Below are 27,458 nucleotides of genomic sequence, written 5' to 3' on the forward strand. Positions count from 1 at the left end.
ATGTGACTAATCTAGAATCGTGCTTACTTCTGTAAGACATGATAGCACTTATCACAAGGAAAAACTTAGTCACAGAAACTAGGATGGTGTTCACTAGCAATTAGTGTATTCATTCAAAAGAACAGCATACGTATATGTAGAACAGGTAAAAAAGGAAAACATACAAAAATAAATAAGGAAGAGGACATGATTATTATTCCATTATTTAAGTTACAGAACATGCTGAAGGGCATTGACTTATATGGATGCAGTAAGTTCACCTTCAAGTGCAGCATCCTTGCTTAGAACTGTTTTCCCCATTGTGATAGCTCGATGGTTATCACTGTGATGAGCAAGGATGAGGTGGGTTTGAATACCTGCAATGGTGGCTGCATTGTGATGAGGTTGAAATGCAATACCATCGAGCACTCACTTTTGGTGCACATTACAAAAATCCCACGTAGTCAAAATGTATTTGGGAGTGCCCCACTGCTGCATTTTTCATAACTTGTGTGGTAAATGCTTCAGGACATCCATGAAAATAAATAAAAAATCCATGAAAGTAAATACACACCAGCTTGCAGCATAAGACTCCAAAATAACTCTGCTTGTTTAAAACCCGCTAAAACTGTAGTGCCAGGTTCTTCATATAAGTTACAAAAATATTTCCAGCATTTCATGTTTTCTGGTCATAGCCAAGTTTTCCATCCAGCATTGCTTGAACTGACTGCTCCTATGTATTTGGAGCATACATCATAGCTGAAAACAGTGGCAGCAATATTCTCAAACACACCCCTCGTGTCTATGTTGTGCACGGACAACAACTTGCCCAGGCAAACCACTGTACGGACAGCAGCACCATTTTTGCATTATGATGCAGAAAAGTGAACAGATGTGCTTGGTTGGCACACCTACTCTCCTCTAGCCACCATAGCACTGATATTATTAAGCGTGCAGCAAGTACTCTTCTCACGTCCCTCTCTGCCCGTTCTCTATGCTTTAGATCTTAAGCATAAGCCAGTTGGAGGAAAGAGGAAGAAGGGAAAGGTTTCACAATGTTCTGGAAAGTCAGTTTTGTTCCACAAGGCCAGAAAGTTTGAGAAGCCTTGCTCTAGAACATTCAATGTGGCTTTTAGCCTTTTACTGATTCTACTATGAAGCACCATTGCTTGTTTATTTACTTTTCTTGCTTTTATATAAGCTAGTCGAAATGCCCCAGAAAAAAATTTCTTTCCTCTATGTGAATGGTTTCTTGAACTATTGCAAGAAATGAACAAAGGTGTGTGTATGGTAAACTTGCAACATCAGTGCCACAAGAGTGGTCAAACTTCAGCTAAAATCACATCTCCGAAGGTAGCAAAAATTTACAGCAACAGGTCCTGTTGCACAAGACACTGTTTGAATATTTGTTTTAAAAAGATAACCTAACCACAAAAGTTCACAATATTTATGCAGGTTACGACTTCCAGCTAGTGACGCTGCTTTGTGTGGACGAGTATGGAACAGGTTTTCCCGTCGCCTTTTGTATAACCAGCAGAGTTTACAAGCAAAGCATGGAGGTGTTTTTTAAAGCTGTGCGTTTGAAAACAGGCCAAATTGCAACGAAGGCATTTATGAGCGACGACGCACCGGCATTCTACAATGCATGGAAAGCAGGGATGGGGAATGCTGACCGGCAACTACTATGTGCGTGGCATGTTGACAAAAACTGGAGGGAGAACATTCGGAAACACATCAAAGACCATCAACTCCAAGCACTCGTGTACAAGGTTAGTTACATAATATCTTACAACTGCTTAAAGGTACAACCTATCTTGTATAGAATAAGAATGTTAGACTGCATGGCTGGAAGCACCTAAGCTGCAGTGGTGAAAACGATCGTCACTGCTGATTTTGACCAAACAGCATGCTAAGAGGAAAAAAAAAAGATGGTTAACCTGCATCAGTGCCCCTTAAAACTGCTGAAGCTATTGTAATCAGTGTTGGGAACTCGATTTAGCGGAGGCAACTAATACACATTTTGACAGGTTGAGAACGGAGAGTCGACTGGCTCAATTAGGAACTAAAAGCAGGTTTGCCAAACGGCTGTGGTGGCATCCCCTTCAGGCGAGCAGAGGGCCATGACCCCAACGTCGAGGCACAGCAAACGAGGCAAACTGGCTTACGCAGAGAAGCGGGGACAACTTATAGACGGCCAGTCGCTACAAGGGCTCCCCCCTCCCCCCAAGAATGCCGGAGACATTCTTGGGGGGGGGGGAGGGTAGCCCTTGTAGCGACTGTGTGAAGTGTGAATTGCGGAAGGAATGAAGAGCTAATGTTCAAGATAGGCTAGGTTCATGGGTTCGCACGACACTCTCTATTCTTTGCTGCATATATAAATTTTCTCTGAACGTGAAACCAAACAAAAGGGGCCTTCATAGGAAAATGGTGGCTTGATAGAGTCGGGCCGCAGAAAGACATGCGTGGTTCTGTCCATTGTCGGGAGCTAAACACAGGCTGCCTGCAGGCGATATGTGGGGGGGCATAGCTCAAAGCTGGTCGAGCCAGGAATGTAGCCTTTTTAAATGATGTGCGGCCACTGGAACAGACGACGCTGTGTGCTGAAAAACTGGCCTGGAAGGCGAATTGCTGACCCATAGAGCATCTCGGGTCAGCATCTGCAGGCTTGGAGTGATGCCTGTCACCGGCAAAAGATGCCGAGAGCGAGTGGGGCTTTACTAATCAAGGTACAACCAAATCAGGAAGGCCCATAAAGCTTCAACAAAGACACTCCCTGACCAGAACAGGAATTGGCCTCCCTGGTGCAGTATTCGGCCACCCCATGATTTCTATAATTAACCCATGGCCCTCAGTGCACGGCAGCTGCGGAGCACCTGACCAAGGCGGCGGTCACACATGTGACGCAGCTGAGGGTGCTAAGAATCTCTGGACCTGGACAGCCCGCCAATGGAAACTGACCCTAGCAACCTTTAATAGCCGAACTCTGTCAAGTGAGGCTATCTTAGCAGGACTCTGAGGAACTATCAGATATTGTTTGGGATATCAGTGGCCTCAGTGAGATTAGAACTGGTGAGGCTTATACAGTGCTGACAAACGGCCATGTCCTCTGCTATAGAGGTCCCCCAGAGAAGAAGCAATACGGGATAGGATTCCTAATATATAAGGACACAGCAGGCACTATTGACAAATTCTAGAGCATTACTGAGAGAGTAGCGGTAGTCGCAATCGAACTCGGTATACTGTAGTAATGGGTGACTTCAATGCAAAAGTGGGGAAAAAGCAAGCTGGTGATTGGAGCAAGCAATTGGCAACTACAGCGTCGATTCTAGGAACGGTAGAGGAGAGATGCTGATAGAATTCGAAGAAAGGAATAAGCTGCGAATAATGAACACCTTTTATAGTAAGCGTAGCAACAGAAAGTGGACCTGGAAAAGCATTTGTGGTGAAACAGGAAATGAAATTGATTTCATACTTGCTGCTGATCCCAGCATAGTGCAGGATGTAGAAGTGATAGGTAGGGTAAAGTGCAAAGATCATAGGTTAGTGACGGCTAGGATTGATCTCAATTTAAAGAGAGAAAGAGGAAAATTGGTCAAGAAGAAGCAGGTCAACCTAGAGGCCGTAAGGGTAAAAGCAGACAAATTCAGGCTGGTACTTGCAAACAAATATGCAGCCTTAGAACAAATAGATGAAGATGACAGAGGCAATGAATGAAACCATAAGCTTCAGAGGCAGCAACTGAAGTGGGAGGCAAGGCACCAAGGCAACCAGTAGGCAAGCTCTCCCAAGTAACAAAGAACCTAATAAATAAACAACAAAGAATGAAAGTGTCAAACTCGAGAGATCAGATAGAATTCGTGCAACTGTCAAAAATAATCAGCAACGAGAAACTGATATTTGAAATTATAACGTGATAAAAGACTGAAGAAGCAGCAAGAAATGGACGTACCTGAAATCGGTAAGAAGAAAACTTGGCATAGGACAACTCAAGATGTATGGACTGAAAGATAAGCAGAGTAATATCAGCAATCTCGAAGGTACAGTAAAAGCAGCGGAAGAATTCTATACTGACCTGTACTGGACCCAGAGGACTCAGGATAACTCCATTCGAAACAGTAATGAACAGGATACAGAAACTCCTCCTATAGCTAGCAATCAGGTCAGAAGGGCCTTGCAAGATATGAAAAGGGAAAGAGCGGCAGGAGAAGATGGAATAACAGTCGATTTAATCAATGATGGAGGAGACAATGCTTGGAAAACTGGCGGCTCTCTATACGAAATGTCTATGGACTGCAAGGGTCCCAGAAAACTCGAAGAATGCAAACATACTAATCTACAAAAAGGAAGATGTTAAAGGACTGAAAAATTATAGGCCCATTAGCTTACTTTCAGTGTTATATAAAATATTCACCAAGATAATCTCGAATAGAATAAAGGCAACACTGGACTTTAGTAAACCAAGGGAACAGACAGGTTTCAGGAAGGGATACTCTACAAGAGATCACATCCATGTCATCAATCAGATTATCGATAACTCTTCAGAGCACACTACCTCTCCCTACTGCTTTTATAAATTATGAAAAGGCATTCGATTCAGTATAGATACCAGCAGTCATAGAGGAACTACGCAATCAAGGCGTACAGACCGCTTATGTAAATATCTTGGAAAATATCTACAGGGATTCCACAGCTACCTTAATTCTACATAAGTAGGAAGATGCCTATAAAGAAAGGGGTCAGACAAGGAGTCACAATCTCTCCAATGCTTTTCTCTGTGTGCTTGGAAGAAGTATTCAAGCTATTACACTGGGAAGGCTTAGGAGTAAGGATTGACGGCGAATACCTCAGCAACCTTCGGTTTACCGATAAAACGCTGCAGACAAGTTACAACAAATGACTGAGGACCTTAACAGAGAGAGTGTAAGAGTGGGGTTGAAGAGTAATATGCAGAAGACATAGATAATGATGAATAACCGGGCAAGGGAACAAGAATTCAGGATCGCCAGTCAGCCTCTAGAGTCTGAAGGAATAGGTTTGCCTAGGTCAACTAATCACAGGGAACCCTGACCATGAGAAGGAAATTCACCGAAGAACGAAAATGTGTTGGATTGCATACGGCAGGTATTGTGAGCTCCTGACTGGAAGCTTACCATTATCATTGAAAAGGAAAGTGTACAATCGGTGCATTTTACCAGTGCTGACATATAGGGCAGAGACTTGGAGATTGACAAGAAAGCTTGAGAACAAGTTAAGGACCGCGCAAAGAGCGATTGAACGAAGATTGCTAGGCATAACTTTGAGTGACAGAAAGAGCGGTTTGGATCAGAGAGCATACGGGTATAGACAATATTCTAATTGACATCAAGAGAAAAAAATGGAGCTGGGCAAGTCATGTAATGCGCCAGTTAGAGAACCGTTGGACCATTAGGGTTACAGAATGGGTACCAAGAGAAGGGAAACGCAATCGAGAACGACAGAAGACTAGGTGGAGCGATGAAACTGAGAAATTCGCGGGTGCTAGTTGGAATGAGTGGGCACAGAACAGGGGTAATTGGAGATCACAGGGAGAGGCCTTCGTCCTGCAGTGGGCATAATATAGGCTGATGATGAGTGTGATGACGATGAGAGCATCTTGGCTGTGCCGACTTCAAGGTCATCCTTGATTGTTGTTCGCAGCCCCAGTAACACTAGAGGTAGCTTTTCCACCCAGTGCTGTTTGTCGTGCGTGGCCGTCAATGATGCCGTCAGTTATCGGTGGAGACGCTCAACCATGCTGTTGCTTTGTGGGTGGCAACACGTGGTGTTATGAAGGCGCAGGCCGAGGAGTCTTGCCGGAGCAGAAAAAGCAAGCTTTGAAATTGTTCTGCTCGGTCAGCAGTTGAAATCCACAGGGCCAGCAGGCACAGCACCGATCCATGACAGTGTGTCAGCTGCCCTATTTTCAGTCCCAGAGATATGACGGATGTCCGCTGAAAATTTGAAGATAAAGGAAAGTTGCCGCAGCTCATGTTTTGAGTACGAGGAACTGTTCTTAAAAACGAAGGTTAACGGCTTGTGGTCAGTCAAAATGTAAAAGCTACAGCCTTCAAGGAAAAAGCGCAAATGCTTGACAGTACAATAAATGGCTCACATCTCTTTCCTGAAGATGCTATAGCGAGCTTCTGTAGGTTTGAGGCGCTTTGAGAAGAATCCCAGTGGCCTCTAGTCTTTGCCATCATGCTGATGCAGCAGTGCAACCACTGCCATGGTTGACTTGTCTACCAATAGGCGAGTTAGTCCATCGGGCAACGAATGAATCAGTAACGCTGCAGTCACCAACATATTGGCTTCCTGGAAGGAGTGTTCGTGCTCCAAGGACCAGTGGAAGGTAGACGTTTTTTTGGAGTCAAAACTCAGCAGCGGAGTACTTGCACACAGGATGGTATGAAGCGCTTGTGAAAATTGATGAACCCCAGAAACTAGCGCAACTGTCGGAAGGACGTTGAGCTAGTTTGCACCCGTGATTCCAGTGCCTTGATGCCCTGGGGTGAAATGCGATGGCCAAGAAAATCCAGGGCTTCAACTCCAAAAATGCATTTCTGGGGCTTTAGGACCAGGCCGTGTCCATCCAGTTGCTCTAATAGAAGGCGAAAGTGCTCTTTGTCTTTGCAACTTGCAACGAGAATGTTGTCAAGGTAGACTAAAATGAAAAATGAACGGGAGTCCGCGTGTAACCTTGTCCATGAATCTGAAAGGTATGCGCCGCATTCTTTCAGGCAGCTCGAATTGGCCAAACGGAGTAGTGGTTGCTGACTTCGAAATGTCGCTGGGTTCGAGAGGAATTTGGTGATACGGACTTATCAAATCGACCTTGCTGCATATTTTGGTGCTGAAGTCAGTGCTGAAGTCATGTATGTGGGGAAGAGGATATTGATCCGGAACAGTGACGACATTCAAAGCTCGGTAATCACCACAAGGCCACCAGTTGCCACTGTCCTGCTTTGGAACCAGATTTAGAGGTGAAGACCAATTGCTGGAGGAGGCATGAATAACGCTGGGCTGAAGCATGCATTCAAACTCACGGCGGGTGACTTCCAACCTCGATCCAGCGAGCCTCCGTGGCCACGCGGCGACAGGTGGGCCGGTGGTGGTGATAGAATGCATCACCTTGCGTGTCACGGGCAGCACATCGTTTCAGGGCTTCGCGAGTTACGGATGCTCAGAAACTATTTTGTCGTACGTCGAGACCAGCTGAAATGTACGGATTCCAGATAAAGTGAAGTTGGACTGCAGGCTAAGTACATCATGAGATATGACATTATCCTGTAGGCGCAGATCGCAAACATCCACATCTAGATTGAAATGGCTAAGGAAGTCCCGTCCCAGTATAGGAAAGCTGACGTCGGTGATTACAAACACCCATCTGTGCAAGCGCCGGAGTCCAATGTCTAGCATTACTGACCAGAGCCCATACGACACGATGGCGATCAGCAGCCATGGTGGGAACGATAGACAGCTCGTCTCCTGTGTCGATGAAGAGGCGGGTGCCAGTGATGTGGTTGACTACGAAGAATAAGTGGCTTGCACGAGGGTTGATGTTGCATGCCACCGTTAGTGACTGGCCTGCGCGTTTCCCATCCATGAGCAGAGCTGGGTGCAGAGACTTGCTTGTTCACGAAAGCAACGGTGGTACCAGCACAACTGGCGTGGCGAGTGCCTAGGTATGCTGTGAGACTGTGAAGGCGAATGGTTGTGCAGAAGTTGGTCACCAGTGTTGCCACTCGTCGTAAGCGTCTCCAGTGCACTGGTAAGGCAATTGACTGTTTCCTCCAGGCGGGAGAGGGTCTTTTGGCTCCAAGACTCTCGCAGTGGCCATAGGCAGCTGTGCCGTGGATGATCAGTCGCATATGCGGTCAGCGAGTGCAGCTAGTCGATGGAATGGAGACTCGTTTCGTCAGAACCCACCAGCACCATGCGTGTGGACTGTGGGAGGGGCTGCAAGAACAGCTCGCGCAAAATTGGAAACTGCCTCTTGTACGCAGAGTGGCCACCCACCAACTGACGCAACCGATGCAGGAGTTGCAACAGTCGTTTTTCGCCAAGTTCCTCTGAGAGGAGCTGTTGGAACCTACCCTGTTGCGATGGCTAGAGGCACTGCAGGAATGTGCATTTCAGGTCGTCATAGGCTGTGATCGAAGGCGTGTCCACTAGCAAGTTATCTATGGCATCGGTGATGTCGGAGGGTCGCATGGTGATGATGTGCAAGTACATATGTTGGTGAAGTGATGCGCCGGAATTGAAAATGCGCCTCTACTTGCATAAGCCAAACTCTAGGATTCTTGGGCCAAAGGCTGGGAAGCTGAAGCTCTGTAGCGATGACAGGAGACGTAATCGTGGCGTCATCCCTGTCAGAATGAGTAAGAGCAGCATCGTCCATGGCTAGGGTTAGAAAAAGAAAAACGTAAATGTGATGGGTCACCACTTGTCAGCTCAGTTAGGCGGATACAAGTAGTACACGTTTTGACATGTTGACAACGGAGAGTCAACTGGCTTTATTCTGAATTAAAAGCAGGCTTGCCGAGTGGCTGTTGTGGCGCCCCCATAGGGCAAACTGGGGGCAATGACCCCTACGCCGAGGCACGGCAAACGAGGAAAACTGGCTTTCCGCAGAGCGGGGACAACGTATACACAGATGGTAACTACATCAGGATGGCTAGTGAGTTATTTACAATTTCGTAACTTTCCCAGGTCTTCCATTTCAGTTTTTCTTTTAAATGCGACAAACCTCCTCAAATTGGGTGTGGTGATTGCGGAGAACAACGAATTCTTTTACTTGTATTTAGTTTGGAGCATATGAGCTAAAGCTTCCTCTTAAGAAGTAATTCATCTTAAACAAGCTCAAAGGTGAGACGATTTCGTACGATCACTTATGGAGATGGCTTTGTCTTCGCGAGACTCGGCTGGTGCCAGCTCCGAACCCTTCGAAGTATATGGCCCATAGTGCTCTTGGCATTGATTACGAGCTTGGCACAGTACCAAAAACACTTTTCGGGGACACTTTCGGTGGCAAGTCACAGTAAATTTCGCGAGAGTTATCTCTGAAAGGGTTCGCTCAAGAAAAGCTGTCTGCACCTCAGGCGACGATAAGTGAAGGGAACTTGCTTCGCAATTGTTTGTTCATTCCGACTTACGCGAACGTGCTGCGCAGCGTAGACATTGTCTGGCGGTTGGTTTGTGCACGCGACGATGTTGGCGTCTTGCTGTCAGATGTTGCAGCTTTCGAGAGGAAGCTGATGTGTCGCAGTTGGGCAAACATTACGAAAAATTTCATTTTAAAAAGAAATAAGATTAAAGGTTTGCTAACATCTCCAATTAAATGCTTGGTTGTCATTTTTTTTTTAATATAATTTAATCTTCCTTCTTTAGAGCAGTACAGGTTCATGCCGTGGGCTTATTCAGGCGGACTGTACCAGGTTTTTGGGCAACACTAAGCATCACTGCCTGTATTTTTAGTTTTTCTATTACACCACACCTGGATTATGCGAGTCTTGTGTGGTCCCCTCAAGGTCATATAATCGGGGTTCCACTGTATTTGTGGAAAATTAGTGTCCAATATCGAATCAAATATTTAAAAATTTTAATGAAGTGAAATAAGTTTCCTGCAGCACGTTCAGCAACAAAAATCTTGTTTACATTTTCATATATGTGCGTTGCCCTTTAAAAAAACTCACCGACGATTATGATACTCCCTAATGCGAAATTTCAGCCCAGCTCTATCTGTTTTCATTTCGCGATGTATTGGCTGGCGTGGACAATCCGTCTCATGAAGCAAGTTAGAGGCAGAGCAAAGTGTAGCATGACTGCCTCGCTAATCGAATGATCACGAGAGGCAGCGCGTTGGTTGAAGTGTAGGCACGATTCACAGCAACTGCCACAGAAAGTCATGCAGCCAATGCAGCTCATGCATGGTGAACAGATGACACACTACTCTGGTGCCATCTCGTGGCCATTGTTGCCGCAGAGTCCCTTTTGCATGTCACTATGCTTTTCTTACTCTTTCACCATGCCCTCCTCCTACACTTTCCTGTTCACACTCTGTTCGCTATCACTGTCGTTTATCTCCTGCTCTGCATTCACCCTCATCCTTCACTGTGCTCACTCACTGAGTTACGAGGTACAATGCCAATGCTTGCTGCAGGAATGGGCGCCTAAGAGCTGCGCTCTAAAAAGTAAGGCAACAGTGCATTTTTACAGCAGGTTTGTTTGGCCGTGCCCATATCGAAACCGTTGCCACACAAAAAATTGACGGTTTGCAAAATAGTGAGCACTGCAGCGCTCTGAGTGCCAGAGTATGTGCTTAGAAAGTGAGTCATTTCTCAGCTTCTTGCTGGCCTCTGTTACAGCAGCTGTGTGTGTTCTTCACTGCGGCAAAAATAATTGAAGGCGTCACTCCATTCGCGTTTTACTACATGACATGGGCCTCCGACTTATTGAAGCGTACCATGTGGCAGGATCTGCTTTCTAAAACTGCCACTGTTTGCCAGGCTCATCAAGGCTCAGCACTAAAGGAAGACTATTATGTTGAAGATATTGTCACAGTCGGTAATGTGGAAAGAAGACGACGCTGATGGTGGTCTTAGAGACGACGAAAAAGTGTTTAGCAGTATCGATGCTATATGCTTGTTGGCTGAGCCATTAAAAGCCACCTGTAAATAGACGAACGCTTCTTCCTTCCTGTAACATCATTGGTGGAGGTGCGGGGTAATCAGGTGAGCAAGACGGAGCTCCGCAGCGGACGTAACCTGGCCGCCATGTCATCCGAAGGAGAGAGTTCAACCGCGGTCCCGTCGGCGCCACCGACGGTCATCCTGGCCCAGCCTCGCGACCCTGGCATGTTTTCCGGGATTGACAACGTTGACATCGATGACTGGTTCGAGAATTATGAACGGGTCACCGGACACAACAGGTGGGATAACACGCTTATGCTGGCTAATATAATTTTCTACCTCAAGAAAACAGCACGGGTCTGGTTCGAAACACATGAAGAGATTACGAGTTGGGACCAGTGTAAACAGAAGCTTAGAGATTTGTTCGGCAAACCCGTCGGCCGCCAACGTGCTGCGAAGAAGGACCTTGGGACCCGTGTACAGACGTCCACTGAATCTTACGTGGCGTATATCCAGGACGTCCTCGCTCTTTGCCGCAAAGTAGATAACAATATGGCAGAGGCAGACAAGGTCAGCCACATCTTAAAGGGCATCGCGGACGACGCGTTTAACCTGCTTGTTTATAAGAACATCACAACGGTCAATGAGATCATTAACGAATGTCGCCGCTTTGAAGATGCGAAGAGTCGCCTCATACTTTGACAGTTTACTCGTCTACCTAATACCGCAGCTTTGTCGACGTGCGAAGACATTTGTCCACCGCTTGAGTCAACCTCCTGCGAGAACGTCGTACGTATCGTTCGGCGAGAAATCGAAGCAGCATCTTCTTCCACGCCAGTCACGCAGTGCTTTGACGATTCCCGGCCGCTTGTGTCCCTCATTAAGTCTGTCATTCGCCAAGAACTTGCCAATGTAGGTGTTCCATCTATCTGCTCCGCCAGCCGTCCTGACTTTGCTTCGTTTGCTGCCTCTGCCCCTGTTCACCGGAGCCAATACGGTCCATATCCGAGCTATCGCAACCCGGCCGAATGGCGCACCCATGACAATAGACCCATCTGCTTTTACTGTGGATGTGTGGGCCACATCTCTCGCCACTGTCGAATTTCCTGGCCAGCCCACTCTCGACCAAGCTTTCCCGCCTACCACCGCTCCCCACTGAATCCTCGCCCGCCATCACTCTCCGCCGAGGTTGAAGACGCACCTGACAACGCTCGAGCCACCGCGACCAGCCGATCGCCATCACCACATAGTCGCCGCTCCCATTCGCCGCAGCTGCGTCGCTCTCCATCCGCAGCTTACCGTCGCCGCTCTCCGACGGGAAACTAACTGGGACAGCTCCTGGAGGTGACGCTGCTCTAGAACACCGGCCTGAAATTCCTCTGCTGACCCTGCCTACTAATCGGAACCTTCTGGACGTGGACAGTTTGCCCATTACATCACTCAACGATACGGGAGCCCAAATTTCCATCATGAGTGCGGAGCTTCGAACGCGCTTGAAAAAAGTACTTACTCCTGCTCCGACTCGACTGCTCCAGGTCGCAGATGGTGGAACTCCGGCTGTGCTTGGAATGTGTACTGCTCGTGTCAGTGTCGCCGGTCGCCACACGTCCGTTTTCTTTAGTGTGCTAGAACGTTGCCCTCACAATGTGATCCTCGGACTCGACTTTTTGTCCGCCCATTCTGCTCTGATTGACTGTTCCGCCGGTGTTGTACAACTTGACCTACCCCTACCTGTTCCCATTGACCTTCCTGCTCCAGCTCAGCTTTGTTCCGCGGATTTTATACGCCTGCCATCTTTTGCAGCAACCTTCATCACTGTTTTAGCCAGCCCACCTGTACCTGATGGAGAATATATCCTTACTCCCGCGACGTCAGTCCTGCTTTCTCACAATGTGTCCTTCCCACGCACCAGCGTTTCTGTTGCGGACAATCAGACATGTCTTTCCATACTAAATTTCGGACAGTGCCCGCAAGTAGTTCCTCGAGGCATGTCTCTTGCCACGTTCTCACCAACGCACGAGTGCCACATTTCTGCCCTACCTGTTGTGCCGTCTTCGACCACTGCTCATTCTGCGCCTTCTGCATCAGGCCCGACCGACGACTTTACAAAGATGATTGCACCGGACCTCTCAACCCAACAAGCCGCACAGCTCCATGGCCTCCTCGAGTCCTACTCCGACATTTTCGATCTGAACGATCGCCCTTTGCGTCAAACTACGGTCGTGACGCATCGGATAAATACCGGCGATGCAGCACCTGTTCGCAGACGCCCAAACCGGGTGTCGCGCGACAAGTTATCCAGAGCGAGGTTGACAAGATGCTTGCCAAAGGGATTATTGAACACTCTTCCAGCCCGTGGGCGTCCCCTGTTGTTCTCGTCAAAAAGAAGGATAACAGCTGGCAATTCTGCGTTGACTATCGTCATCTAAACACGATCACCAAGAAAGATGTATATCCACTTCCCCGCATTGACGATGCTCTGGATTGTCTCCACGGTGCCACTTATTTTTCATCTATAGACCTTCGCTCTGGATAGTGGAAAATTTCCGTGGATGAAATAGACCGTGAAAAGACCGCATTCCTCACACCAGACGGCCTATATCAGTTCCAGGTAATGCCTTTTGGCTTGTGCAATGCACCGGCGACCTTTGAACGGATGATGGACATGCTCTTGCGTGGTTTGAAATGGTCCATCTGTTTGTGCTACTTGGATGACGTCATCGTATTCTCCTCAACTTTTGCGACTCATCTTGAAAGACTTTCATCTGTTCTTTCTGTTTTTCGCACCGCTGGCTTGCAGCTCAACTCATCCAAGTGCCACTTCGGTCACCGCCAAATAACCATGCTCGGACACCTCGTCGATTCGTCAGGCATTCTCCCCGACCCCGCTAAAGTTCATGCTGTGCAGAATTTCCCCGTGCCAACTTGTGCCAAAGATGTTCGCAGCTTTATGGGCCTTTGCTCTTACTTCCGCAGGTTTGTGGAAAATTTCGCCCATGTTGCCCATCCCCTTACTGACCTCCTGAAGAAAGACGTTCCTTCCTGTTGGGGCTCTGAACAAGCGTCTGCTTTCTCGCAGCTCATCACGCTGCTTACCACACCTCCTGTTCTCGCCCATTTTGACCCCTCCGCTCCGACAGAAATTCGCACCGACGCCAGTGGCTACGGCATCGGCGCAGTTTTAGCTCAACGCCAATGTGGGCACGACCGCATTATCGCCTACGCCAGTCGCCTCCTCTCTCCCGCCGAGTGCAATTACTCGAATACTGAGCGCGAGTGCCTCGCCCTCATTTGGGCGGTGGGCAAGTTCCGACCCTACATATATGGTCGACCATATACAGTTACAACCGACCACCACGCTTTTTGTCTTTCCTTCCTCTAGGATTTCACCTGACGCCTCGGTCGCTGGGCCCTACGGCTGCAAGAATACACATACACTGTGGTCTACAAGCCGGGTCGTCTACATCAGGACGCCGACTGACGGTTTAGTGGATGTCGCACCGATCTGCATTCTTTCGCTCTCAGCCTTGCAAGACATTGGCGCTGAACAACGACGCGATGAGTCGTTACGCCCCATTATCGAACGCCTGCTCTCTGCTCCGTCTGACCCATCCCTTCACATGCACCCCGACGGGCCCAAGCTCCTAACCATCATTCCGTCTCATCTGCAACAGATTGTACAGCAGCAACTGCATGACGTTCCCACCGCTGGACACCTTGGCGTCACGCGGACCTATGACCGAATTCGGCGACGGTTTTTCTGGCCCCGTCTCAACCGCTCCGTCCAGCGCTATGTTGCCGCATGTGAGTCGTGTCAATGCCGACAAAGACCAGCTGTGCGTCCTGCCGGACTGCTGCAGCCTTTGGATATACCAGCCGACCATTTTTTTCGCGTTGGTCTTGATCTCCTCGGACCATTCCCTATATCCAAGGACGGAAATAGGTGGATTGCCGTCGCTATGGACTATACAACTCGCTATGCCATTACTAGAGCCCTACCGACCAGCTGCGCTACAGACGTTGCTGATGTCTTGCTTCACGACGTTATGTTGCACCACGGTGCACCTCGTCAACTTCTCACCGATCGCGGCAGATACTTTCTTGCCAAAGTCATAGACGACCTACTTCGATCACGTGCTACTAAACACAAACTTACTACCGCTTACCATCCTCAAACTAACGGTCTTACCGAACGCCTGAACCGCACAATAACTGACATGCTAGCAATGTATGTTTCCTCCGATCATCGTGACTGGGACATTGCTCTACCATTTGTCATGTTCGCCTACAGTTCCTCGGGCCACGACACAGCTGGCTATTCACCCTTCTATCTCCTCTTCGGCCGTGAGCCGACTTTGCCTTTCGAGACTCTCCTTTCGACCACACTCGACTCGCCGACAGAGTACACTCGGGATGTAATAGCCACAGCGACCCAAGCACGCCAGATTGCCCGCATACTTCTTTCTGCTTCACAGACACGCCAGAAGTGCCGTTACGACCAGCGCCATCACGACGTGAACTACGAACCAGGTGCTCTTGGGCTAGTTTGGTATCCAACTCGGCATGTTGGTCTTTCCGAGAAATTCCTCTCGCGATACTATGGCCCTTACCGCATCCTTCGCCAGGTGACCCCTATCACATATGAAGTGTCTCCGCTGAATGCCGCGGTGCCTTTACCTCTCTCTGACATCATCCACGTCAGCCGTCTCAAACCTTACCTTTCTCAGACCGATGAGCCGCACCAATCAGGTGCTTTTTCCGACGGGGCTGATGTCACAGTCGGTGATGTGGACAGAAGACGACGCTGATGGTGGTCTTAGAGACGACGAAGAAGTGTTTAGCAGTATCGATGCTCTACGCTTGTTGGCTGAGCCATTAAAAGCCACCTGTAAATAGACGAACGCTTCTTCCTTCCCGTAACAATATCATATATTTGGAGACGGCTGATGCCAGCACCGGACTGGTGCATGTGACATGGACTCCTTCAACAAAAAGTGGAGTGTATGTCGTCGAAACACACTGCCGATGTGTCGCTGAGTGGCCACACTTGGCTTCGCAGACTGGCCACGCATAGCGACCACCATGCAAGGCGGCTCACTTAGTTTCATCTTTGAAGCTGACAAAGTACAAATAGAACTAGCTCTATGTTCACCCAACCACACCATAATTCAAGAGAACAAACTGGTGGGCTAGTTGGTACGTCATAACTTGAGGCAAAGCGCAAGAAAAGAACACCGAGGACAAGAGAAGGCAACGAAGACAAAGCCATGGCTTCAGTGCCTCCTCTTGTCCGCATGTTTGCGCTTTGCTTTAAGTTATGCGACATCAACTGTCCACACTAAAATCCTCACAAAGATAAACGGTTTATGACTAGGGGCATTTTCATCGCAAATGCCGTCGGCTGCTGGTTAGACAACCAGGAGATAGGCCTACCGGCTCGCAAAATCAGCGGCTGCCAACCAAGTCAGCAGGCCGAGCACGATGCTCCACTTAGGAAAGTTTACTGTACTAATATGGCCCACCTGCAACAAAGGAAAGGTTGTTCTCTTTTTTTTCTGTCCTTTTTTGCATACAGTAAATACGGGAAAGTGAAGTGGTGTGCCATTCTCTCGTTGTATGCATGCACCAACTGTCACCGAAGAAGATGGTAGGCCTTGCTCGCTGGCCGTGGGTGTCGCCGGTTACAAAGAAGCCTCTGCTAGCAATTGAACACATAGTTTTTGTGGATTCTTTAATGCATGCATGAATATTAAGAGGCTCAATGAAAGTACATTTGGAGGTCTGTACACCGTCAGCAGCAAAGAGCAAACCAGGCGAACTGCCTCGCCCAGTGTTCACTGCGCGCTGCCCGAGTGACTGTCTGTCCTCATCCATCTTGAGCTTTCCACATTTCCAGCAAAATCAGGCTGCCGTTAAGGGCATCTTGAAGCTTGCAGGTCCAATTAACCTCGCGGTGCTGGCACATGATAATTCAGTAGCCACAAGTAGCATGATGAGAACCGGCTCTTTGAGGAGCGAGGTATAGCGTAAGTTGTGAGCTGTGATGGCCTCTCCGGCCGTCGCTCATCCATGCTGCTTTCTTCGCCGGATAGCTCTTCTTGGATGGAAACAAAAATAATCTCATGCCCCGTTTGCCAGTGTCAAAAATTTGTGCACCTATACACCACTAACCGGCTTTTTTATGAAAAAAGCGCAATCAAAACCACCTCAAAACGGCATCTCAAGGTGTGCTAGGGTTGCATTGGTTGTTCGTCTCCTTCTTGCATCCTGCCATGTAGAGGGCACTCGTGGCAGCCGCATTCGTGCAAGCGCAACAGCATTTTAGCAAAACGTTAGGTAGTTCTGCAATTGCATATTCACTAGCTACAATTCGTAAGTAGCAATATGTGTTGTAAAATAATAAGTAAAGGTTCATTAGTGAAGTATGTCAATTACAATTTTGATTACTTGTAGAAGTAATGCACCTGATCTAGCAATTTATTTCAAGGGTTAGTACTGCACTATCGCCACAGGCGATATTCAAGTATTTGATGCAGGTAAGAAAAAGTTCGGCAGGTGTTACACTCTTGTAACACAAGAAGGTGAAAGCCTGCTGCACATTTGGTAATACATGAAGTTACACAATTGGGGTCAGACTTGTTTGTAAGACATATTCGTAATGCATTAAGTTATACAATCGGGACTAGACTTCTTGCAAGACATAACGAGCCGCAATGGGAAGTACACGTATGGCACTGACACAACCTCCTCACAAGAGCAATGCAGCAAGCGCTTTTGCCGTAGTGGCGTACTTGCACAGTCATCCTTGCGAGCCAAAAGAGCATGCACGCTCCTCCGCCACTCACTGCCGACAATGCTGCAGCTGCACCAATGTCAATACGCAGAGCGCGCTCATGCTTTTCTGCACTAGAACACCTGGCACAACAGCAATTACTAAACTTAATATTCGGCAAACACTCAAGACAGCTTACATGTGGGAATGCGAAATCATTACACCATTTCTAGACCTCAGAATGTCGTCAACGTGCTCATTGTATACACATGACGTGGCTTACCTCCTCAGTGCTGTCACATACGCCGCTCCATTTTGCATGCACTATTCAGATAGATGGCTGCAACGTGACGTGTGCAATGAGGCCCGTACTAAGCACACCTTCAGTAAGCCAGAACCGAGGAGCAGCTGTGGCGTCAGGGAAGCGTGCTCGTCTCGCACTCCGGAGGCCTGCGCCCGATTCTCACCAAGACTGAAGTTTACCAAGTTTTCTTTTCAAAGCCACTAATTTACTTTGTTCACAGTGATCTCCCTGAGAAATGCAACATCAATCCGAGCACTTCTTGACATCTGTTTACTCTTTGCGGCATCAGCCATGTTTCATCACGGTGCAATTTCGCCAAGGGCACCGCCAACAGACACCTAAGGCTTTCACCTTAAAAAACATCTGATATGACAGTGTACTGCGCGTTTCACATTTGCTCTGCCACCATAACATACAAAGTAATTCATGTGCAGCATCCCCTGCATGTAAGCAATGGAGTAGAATGTCGCAATGTCTTGCAACTATACAGAGGGGCTAAGTGTGCGCTAGTGCTGAGCAAAAAGTAAGTGCTGCACTTACTTTATTTCCAGAACAGGGTTGTAGCGCCGAAAAAGACAACACATAGCAAGCGAGACATGACAGGCGCCTGTCCCGTCTCGCTTGCTGTGTGTTGTCTTTTTCGGCGCTACAATCCTCTTCTCGAAACATGCACCAAGTAACCCCCAAAAAGTATTAATTTATGAATTGATCCCTGCATTATGGTGACTGAAAATAGAATTATTGTGCAGAAATGCTGACTTATGTAGCTGCAAAGAGCCTAATAACTTTGCGGGGAATCAACCTACACAAAATTTTGCAACTTGGACAGTTTAACCACTCATTTTTCATGACAGCTCACTAAGCAAAAAATTTCCTAAAAATTTTGCAACCTTTACTGGTGCTGATAATTTCCTGCTCTTTTCTAGGTCATTAGATAGCCTGTGTAATATTTCCTCTTACAAATATTTCACCTTGCATAAGGAAATGTTATGCATTAATATAAATCGGCACTGTACATGACATCGTAGACTAAAGTATCAATTGCTTTTGGGGTGGAACCAACAGTAAAAATGCACGGGAACTAGAAAACCCATTTGAACGACCACTAGTGTAAAATGTAATAATGCTGCGGCCATGATCATACAGATATTGTGCCGCAAGGCTACACTGCTCACCTTCTCTATGATGAAGACATGGCACTTGTGATGAGTTTGCACAATGGTAGAAGTGATGGCAAAACATTTCTGTAGCAGACCAATTGAGGCTTCAGAATGTCAGAGATGAAGCACACTCTCCACATTTACTGTTATCTTGCTGCGATAACTGCACGCATAAGCCGCTAATAACCTGCATTAAAAATAAAATTGCAACAGAATAAGATAAACAGCATGAATTCCATTTCTTCATGATGTGATCAAGGATATTTTTAAATTTTTATTTTGAACACAGTGACAAGGCAAACCATGTTATATGAATTCTGGTAAGCATGGAATATGTAGGGCTTGAGCATGCTATTATTAAAGGGCCCTTAAACTACCTATGCAATTTCTATAACATTTGAAATAATCAGCGGTATCATATGCAAAACAGCAAAATTGTTTTTAGCAAAAATGGCAGCGCCATGTGCTGCACGGAAGCCACAAAATACAATCCTGTATTCTTATCTGGTCCCTTCATCACTAGTGCAGGAGCTCTCTACTAGCAGATGGAAATGCGCTGATGCCACCATGACAAAACGGGCTGCCTGTTCAGAGAAGGTAGCTGGAGCTTTCTCACTGATCCTATAAAGCTTTCATTCAATCAGAGTTGCATACAGAGTCATCAAAGAAGCCTTTCAGATTCTTTGCCGCAACTTGTAGCTTTTGCTGCACTGCACAAAGTTAGTGAGCGAGGAGCAGAGGATTCCTGTGGGATGGGTAGTGAAGGCAAAAGAGAAAAAGCCATGGCTGTGCAGCCATCTGTCACACGAATGTACTTGCTATTATAGAATCATTTCAAAAGGTGCTTGTGGACAACAGAAAGGCACATCTGACGCTGTGTGGTTGTCAAACATGCCTTTTTGTTGTCCCCGCCGCTCAGCTTGTGCTACAACAAAATAGATATCAGCTCAATTTCTAGAAATGAAAAAGCAAGTATCATCATCATCATGCTTTATGTCCACATCAGGATGAAGGCCTCTCCCTGCAATCTCCAATTACCCGTCCTGCACCAACTGATTCCAACTAGCACCCCCGAATTTCCCAATTTCATCGCTCCACATAGTCTTCTGTCGTCCTGGATTGCGTTTCCCTTCTCTTGGTACCCGTTCTGTAACCCTAATGGTCCAACAATTATCTAACCAGCACACTACATGACTTGCCCAGCTCCATTTTTTCTCTCTTGATGTCAATTAGAATATTGTCTATACCCGTTTGCTCTCTGATCCAAACTGCTCTCTTTCTGTCTATTAACATTATGCCTAGCAATCTTCGTTCCATCGCTCTTTGCGCGGTCCTTAACTTGTTCTCAAGCTTCCTTGTCAGTCTCCAAGTCTCTGCCCCATATGTCAGCACTGGTAAAATGAACTGATTGTACACCTTCCTTTTCAATGATAATGGTAAGCTTCCAGTCAGGAGCTGGCAATGTCTGCTGCATGTGATCCTACCCATTTTTATTCTTCTGTGAACTTCAATTCTCATGATCAGGGTTCCCTGTGATTAATTGACCTAGGTAAATGTACTCCTTCACAGACTCTAGAAGCCGACTGGCGATCCTGAACTCTTGTTCCTTGGCCCGGCTATTCATCATTATCTTTGTCTTCTGCATATTAATCTTTAACCCCACTCTTACACTCTCTCTCTGTTAATGTTCTGAATCATTTGTTGCAATTTGTCTGCAGTGTTGCTAAATAGAACAATGTCATCGGAAAGCCGACAGGTTGCTGAGATATTCGCCGTCGATCTTTACTCCCTAAGCCTTCCCAGTTTAGTAGCTTGAAAACTTCTTCCAAGCACGCAGCGAATAGCATTGCAGAGATAGTGTCTCCCTGTATGACCCCTTTCTTTATAGGTATCTTCCTGCTTTTCTTGTATAGAATTAGGGTAGCTGTAGGACCTCTGCAGATATTTTCCGAGGTATTTACATGAGCGTTCTGTACTCCTTGATTAAGTGATGCCGCTATGACTGTTTGTATCTCTACCAAATCAAATGCCTTTTCGTAATCTATGAAAGCCATATAGTAGAAAGGCTTATTATACTCAAATATTTGTTGTTAACAAATATTGTAACATATATTTGTTATTGGCAAATATTTTATATAATACTGGGAGTAAGCTAATGGGCCTATAATTTTTCAATTCTTTAACATCACCTTTTTTGTGGATTCTATAACATTTGCATTCTTCCAGTTTTCTGGGACCCTTGCAGTCGATAGACACTTCATACAAAGAACCGCCAGTTTTCCAAGCATTATGTCTTCTTCATCTTTGATTAAATTGACTTATTCCATTTTCTCTGCCGCTCTTCCTCGTTTCATGTCTTGCAAGGCCCTTCTGACCACATCGCTAGTTATAGGAGGAGTTCCTGTATCCTGTTCATTACTGTTTCGAATTGAGGTATCCTGGATCATTGGGTACTGTACAGGTCAGTGCAGAATTCTGTCAGAAGTCTGCTACTTATAATTCCAGGCAGAATACTAATACAGTTAGCGTCTTAGCTGAGGCAACAATATCTGCTCCAGCTGTCAAAACAAAGAGCACAGGCATGTACTTTAACCCGACAACATATGAAGTCTTAAAGCCGCCTTTCATTGAATTTCTTGCTAACTTGTGCGTTATCCTTACATAAAAAAGTATGAACGAGCGAGAAGCACATTTCTCCCGATAAAATATGTGGAGTGTGCATATTTCTTTATTTGGCAATTAATAAAAAAAGGTAGTTGATATTTCTGCTACCCTTTCCACTGTAAATATTACAGGCACTGAGGACTATGATGGATGCTCCTACAGAAGATATGTTCAAGGGCACCATGGAGGATTTCTCGGAGTTCTGTGACGACCATGGGAGAGACACCAACGGCCTCATCAAATTCAAGACATACTTTATGCAAAATTATTTCCATCGCGCTGAGGTGTGGGCAGCATGTTACAGGAAAGAATACGATATCAATACCATTATGCGATTAGAAGCCCTACACAGAGTAATCAAATATTGCTACCTTGGAGGCAAGAACAACAACAGAATTGATAGACTAATTGCAATACTTCTGAAATTGGTGCGGGACAAAATCTTTGACCGACTCATAAAGCTATCAAGGAATGCAGCAACAACATTTCACCAGGACACGCAATCTCGACACAAAGCTGGCGAACAAATCAGTGATTCGGAAATTCAAGCAGCCGGCACTGGTCAGTGGTGCGTAAAGTCGCAATCGGCTGAACATTCATATGAGGTTACGTGCCTCGGAAATACACTCTGCAATGACAGCTGCCAACTAGCATGCAAGGACTGTAGAGTCTGCATACACAATGCAAGTTGCGCATGCAAGGACAATGTCCTAACACAAACAAATCTGGAAGCACATACATGCTGTTGCCAAAGTCAAGCTGCAGGACAGCGCTCAAGCCAAGCCTTCAGCACAAGAACATTGTGACCAGGTATGTTTACATCTTGTCATCAGTCTAATGTGCATTTGTAAGGAACCATTATTTGTGGGGAACATGAGAGCCTTTCAATGCACCAGCTCATGTAGATTTCTTTCAGAAATAGAAAGTAAGCTCTCTGGGTAAAACAATCATGCCTGAAGGGGGCCTGTACCAGTACTGAGAGTTTAGGTTTAAAAATACACTGCTCTTTCCTTCACATCACTGCCACTTTTCATGCTAACTCTTGCACATTATTACGCACGATGACCAATGGCTGGATTAGTTTGAATATCACAACTAAGAAGTATCTTCAACAGAAACAAAGCAAGGAAATCTCGATTGAATGGGCACCGATACAACCTGGTGGTGAAAGATTCCAGTGTTACATAGAAACTACAGCCTCATAGGATGGTGGAACAGGATCATGCGACAAAATGTCAAGATTGTACCGATACAAAGGACTGACATGGTTACAGAGGGAGCATGGAAGGCATTAGACTCGGGCATGGCTGCAGTGTATTGGATGAGGCCATGGCAGGAGAAGAAATAAATTTGGTGTTAAATGTATTTATAGAAAGCCCATTCAAGGACTTTGCAGAAAGGATATTGCAGGAAGTATCCGAGGTGATGCCTTACTAGTCACATTGGTTCCTCTTTATGATTGATGTTCCATTTATGCAGTGCTGGTGCCTTTTCTAGTCTACACTTAAACTTTAAAAAAAATAAATAAATTTTTGGGTTTTTTACGTGCCAAAAGCACTACCTCATTATGACTACGGATTAATGTGGACCACCTAAGGTTCTTTAACGTGCACCCAATGCAGTGTACACAGCCGTTCTTGCATTTCACCCCTATCTAAATGCAGCTACAGCAGCCAGAATTTGATCCCATGACCTCATGCTTAGCAAAGTAACGCTAAAGCCACTAAGCAACCGCAGCGGGTACAGAAATGCCAAAAAATGAGCATTTAAAATTCAGATGAACCAAGAATTATTCATATATATGTACTTCAATAATACTTTCATAGATTGGCCATTAATTGAATGACAAAATATCTCATTGTTTTATTAAGTACTGACACAAAGACATCTGTGTACTTCCAACACAAGCAAATGGTGAAAATGTTTAGTACCACTCTATGATGGCACACATATACAAGTTAGCAATAGCAAACAAATGTGCAAGCCTGAAGTAAATGATCATTGAAACGTGATATTACAGTTCAAACAGTGACCTTGAGTTAAAAAAAAAGAAGCCTTTATACTTTCCACAGAGATAATTGATCTTCACACCGACATTAATCTCTAAATAAAATTGAAATGTTCAGAAACTGCATAAATTTATTCACTTAGTAAGGTGAGATGACATGTATCTGTTCTGCAGCTCTAGAATTTTGCATTTATGAAAGGTACAAGAATTTTGTAGCTTTTTTCCTACTCAAGATAATTTCACGTGATTGGCTACTCAAAATTATGGCCGCTTGCTAAAAACCTCGCCAGACACCTCCACTTCAATGAGCAGATTTTAACCAAATTTTAGATCCAAGAATAATTTTCATTTGGCACCGCCAAACATAGATGCCCACCATCTATGCTTGTATAAATAATTATTCTGTCAAATGTAAATAATATATTTTGACACAGAAATTGAAGCATTTGATATGGTTTTGTAAAATTTGTCAAAAATTCAAGAACGCATGCAAAGTTCCGACTGAAATGGTAGGATATCACATAGCAAAAGGTTGAGATATACTTGTTGCTTGACTGCTCCAGGACTTATATTACAGCGACGCAATACAGCACTTAACAGTGCCAATGTTTAGAGCCAAAAAACAAATCACCATAGATATGTCAGAACATTGGTGTTTGCACATTTAGCCGTATGTCTGGCATATTAGTTGAAGCAGAAGTTTGAGAACTGCTTTCCCCCCCCCCCCACTCAGGACTGCAATGACCAAGAAGTGGAGAACAACCTGATGAGTGCTGCGACATCTCTTCAAGCAGTCCGGACAATGGGTGATAAAACAGCATCGGCACGCTGCATATTGCTACTCGATGCGATTCGAGGGCAGCTGCAAAAGCCCGCACTGCCAGAAACATTTTTACCGTGGTTCGAGCCTCTGATGGAGGAGGCTCTTACAAGATTAAGTGCACCAACCAGCAACACAGAGGCAACATCGAACATGCCACAAAAAAGAAAAATTGAGCCACAGCGCCGTTTTTTCTCCAAAAAGCGCAAGTCCACTGCACAAAGAAAGCCAAAGATGGCGAAGCCTACGGCTGTAGAGCAAATGGCAATACGAAGTATTCTAAAGGGTGATGAGGCTGTGCCAGACCAGAATGCCAAAGACCTTTGCAGTGAATGTGACCAAATTACTGCAAACCACCATAAACTGGCCAGCAATGCAAAGAAACCTAGACGTCACTGCTGGAACTGCTTGTGTTTCCATGTGAAATTTTAAGGGAGAAGCCAGTTAAGATTTAAAGCTGAAGCACGGCAGCAAAGTTTGCAGAAACAGAGAGGCTATAATAACGCTAACCTCAAAAAAACAACTGTAACCCTGGGACGTTTTAATAAATTACACCTTGACACAACTTTGCAGTTTTCCGAGAACACGACTTTATGAGAATTTCGATTTTTTTCTAACTATGGTGTTTATGATTAATAACTTTTGTGAACATGCCTCTTCAATTTTGGAACTATAACAAGCATCTGGAAGCTAAAGGAGATTTAATAAAAAAAACAGAAACAGCATACGATAGTGGAAGTTGCACTAGATAACAAAAACAATTCTTGCCTTCAACTGTTTAAGTATCTAAACAGCTCCTAGTTCCAAATGTGTGCCAAAATATTGTTCTTTCTGCAAAATTCGAACATAGGCCAACTTTTCTTCCCCGATAATGTTACCCAACATGGGCTATCTACATTCTGAACCGAACAATCTGGACCTATATTTGTGTACAAATCTCGCCAATGTACCGACGTAACAAAGTTCCTCGGCTGTGTCTGCCGTAAAGTTCGCATGTGGACTATGCTGAGACTATATCCTTCGCACCAAACAAAACCGAGGACGAAATCGTTTGGGGCGTCAAGAACAGCTGCGAAGCACTTAACCTGAACAGCTTATTTATTTATTTACAACGAGAGTGAGGCTTGTGGCAACGAGCTTACGGTAAATAATGGTGTGTTATGTTCAGCATTTCACGTTTTTCTAACAAGATATCACCTCTACCCGAACTTCAAACCTTTTTAATTATCTTCGAGTTGCAATGCACAGTTCCGACAAGGGTCGACTATATTCCTGTTCAAGCTATTTCGAGTAAATGCGGCCTTTTTTTTTTGCATATCTGAACTATAAAAATATTTTTTTCCGAGTACTACTGATACCATAAAATTTAAAAGACACCTCCCTTAGTGACTACTATGATAGCAAGTTGTGCGTAATATGCTTCCGAGTCTGACGCCAACATAAAACGACTACAGTGGGGTTCGCAATTTAGCACGCACGAAAGCGTTTATTAATCTTTCATCCATGCACGGTAAAAGAGTGGGAACGCGTGCGCAAGCCTAGGCAGATTGCTCGTTGGCGTAGCATTATGTTCCAGCTTAGGTGTCCCGGAGGCGCCGCCAACAATACAAAATAATGACCCGCTAGAACTATTAAGTAAAAAATATTAATACATATGTTTCAATAAATATATTCACGCCCAGGCACCAACTTATGAGCGCGCCCGTGCGAGGAGACCATTATGCAACGCCAACGAGGAAGCCTTCACCTGGCCCCGAGAATTTCTGCCTGGTGGCTACTGCATGTCGAGGGACGAGCTCATCGGCAGCCTCCAAAGGAAAGCCGCACTGAAAAGTGTCCGGTATCGTTAAAAGGTGTATATCCAGAAGGCAGAGAGAAGAAAGGTGTGTCTCACCTGCACCAACGTAGCGCCGGTTGACGACGACTGCTTTGACTTCCACGCCGCTTTCACACGTGAGAAGAAACACGAACGAAAAGCAACTATCACTTGCCAATCATGCGCCCACACAAGTGTTGTCAATGCATACCACATCGACCCAACTGCGTCAGATTCAGGCTCCTTAGAAGCCGTAAGGGCCATTACGACCTTCGTAAATGAAAAAAAAGTAATATGGCGACCACACTTGCGACACCGTAACGCCCAAGCGTCCGAGTTCGAGAGTATGTTTCTCAAAAAAGTAAAAAAACAAGCATCTGGACACGTCACATCCGGTACAAACGTATTCACCTCCTTTCTCACCTCCTTTCACCTTGCGCATGCGCAGCGACATCGGATCCCTCGGGGGCGATGTTCAGGTCTCTAGGAGGCGCTCGCTCTACGTGACGCCATGCCAGCTGTGGAAAAGCGGCCCCCCAACTCGGCTCGTCGCAGTCGTCCCAGCGAACCCTCCACGGCACGTCGGATGATGTGTATAAGGTGAAGCTGCAACGATGTGCTGCAGCTAAGAAGCGGCGGCGTGCGGAAGAAACGGAGGAAGAGCGTGAACAACGTTTAGCTAAACGGCGTGCATATTATGCAGCCAGGCGAATGCGTTCAACATTCTTGATCTGGGTGCATCTACAAGTATCATGCATGCTCTCAATGCTGACGCGACTTTGGCGACCCCTGTTCGTTCGACAGCAAGCCTTATGGATGCTTTAAATGGCGGCGAGACTGCATCTACACGTTCGATGAGTAGTATGGAACTCACCAACCTGAACAGAACATTGATTTCGCAATCCACTAGGCTTAGCCAAGCTAAGCCTCTGCCAATTTTTTGAATTTCTTCACGTTGACATTCAGAGCACTGGGCAGAAATCACATTGCGTCAGCACCGTCGACGGCCCTCGCAATGCTTTGTTTTAATTAGATAGTCGGATTCCCCCGGTCCGTGCCAGTGCTGAGTTGGCTGTTTTCTGCCGGCCGAAGCAAGAACCTCAGGCGCGAAGCCCACGGAAAATGCACAGCTGTGGCTTTCCACAGGAAGGTCCCGACGCTTGTCCGGGCTCGGTCGCAACGCTTTTTACGGCGGCGACCCTCGCCCAGTCTCGGTGCAGTGCCGTTCCTGCTTCTGGACCCCAGCCCGACCGGCTCAGCTCTCAGAGCCAATCCTATTCCCAAGGTTA

General features: G+C 46.1%; 1 long non-coding RNA gene across 1 annotated transcript in view; it reads right to left on the reverse strand.

Moving 5' to 3' along the window:
* The window catches only part of LOC140213759 (uncharacterized), an 82,469-nt gene extending 55,480 nt beyond the window's left edge, over positions 1 to 26,989 (reverse strand). The window contains exons 1-2 of the long non-coding RNA XR_011890694.1: positions 26,248 to 26,989; positions 18,877 to 19,048 (exon numbers count right to left, since the gene is read on the reverse strand). This is a non-coding gene — a long non-coding RNA (uncharacterized lncRNA). The remainder of the gene's footprint in view (positions 1 to 18,876; positions 19,049 to 26,247) is intronic.
* Positions 26,990 to 27,458: the final 469 nt, after the last annotated feature.

This window comes from Dermacentor andersoni, chromosome 10 (genome assembly GCF_023375885.2).
Source record: "Dermacentor andersoni chromosome 10, qqDerAnde1_hic_scaffold, whole genome shotgun sequence".
NCBI classification, from domain to species: Eukaryota; Metazoa; Arthropoda; class Arachnida; order Ixodida; family Ixodidae; genus Dermacentor; species Dermacentor andersoni.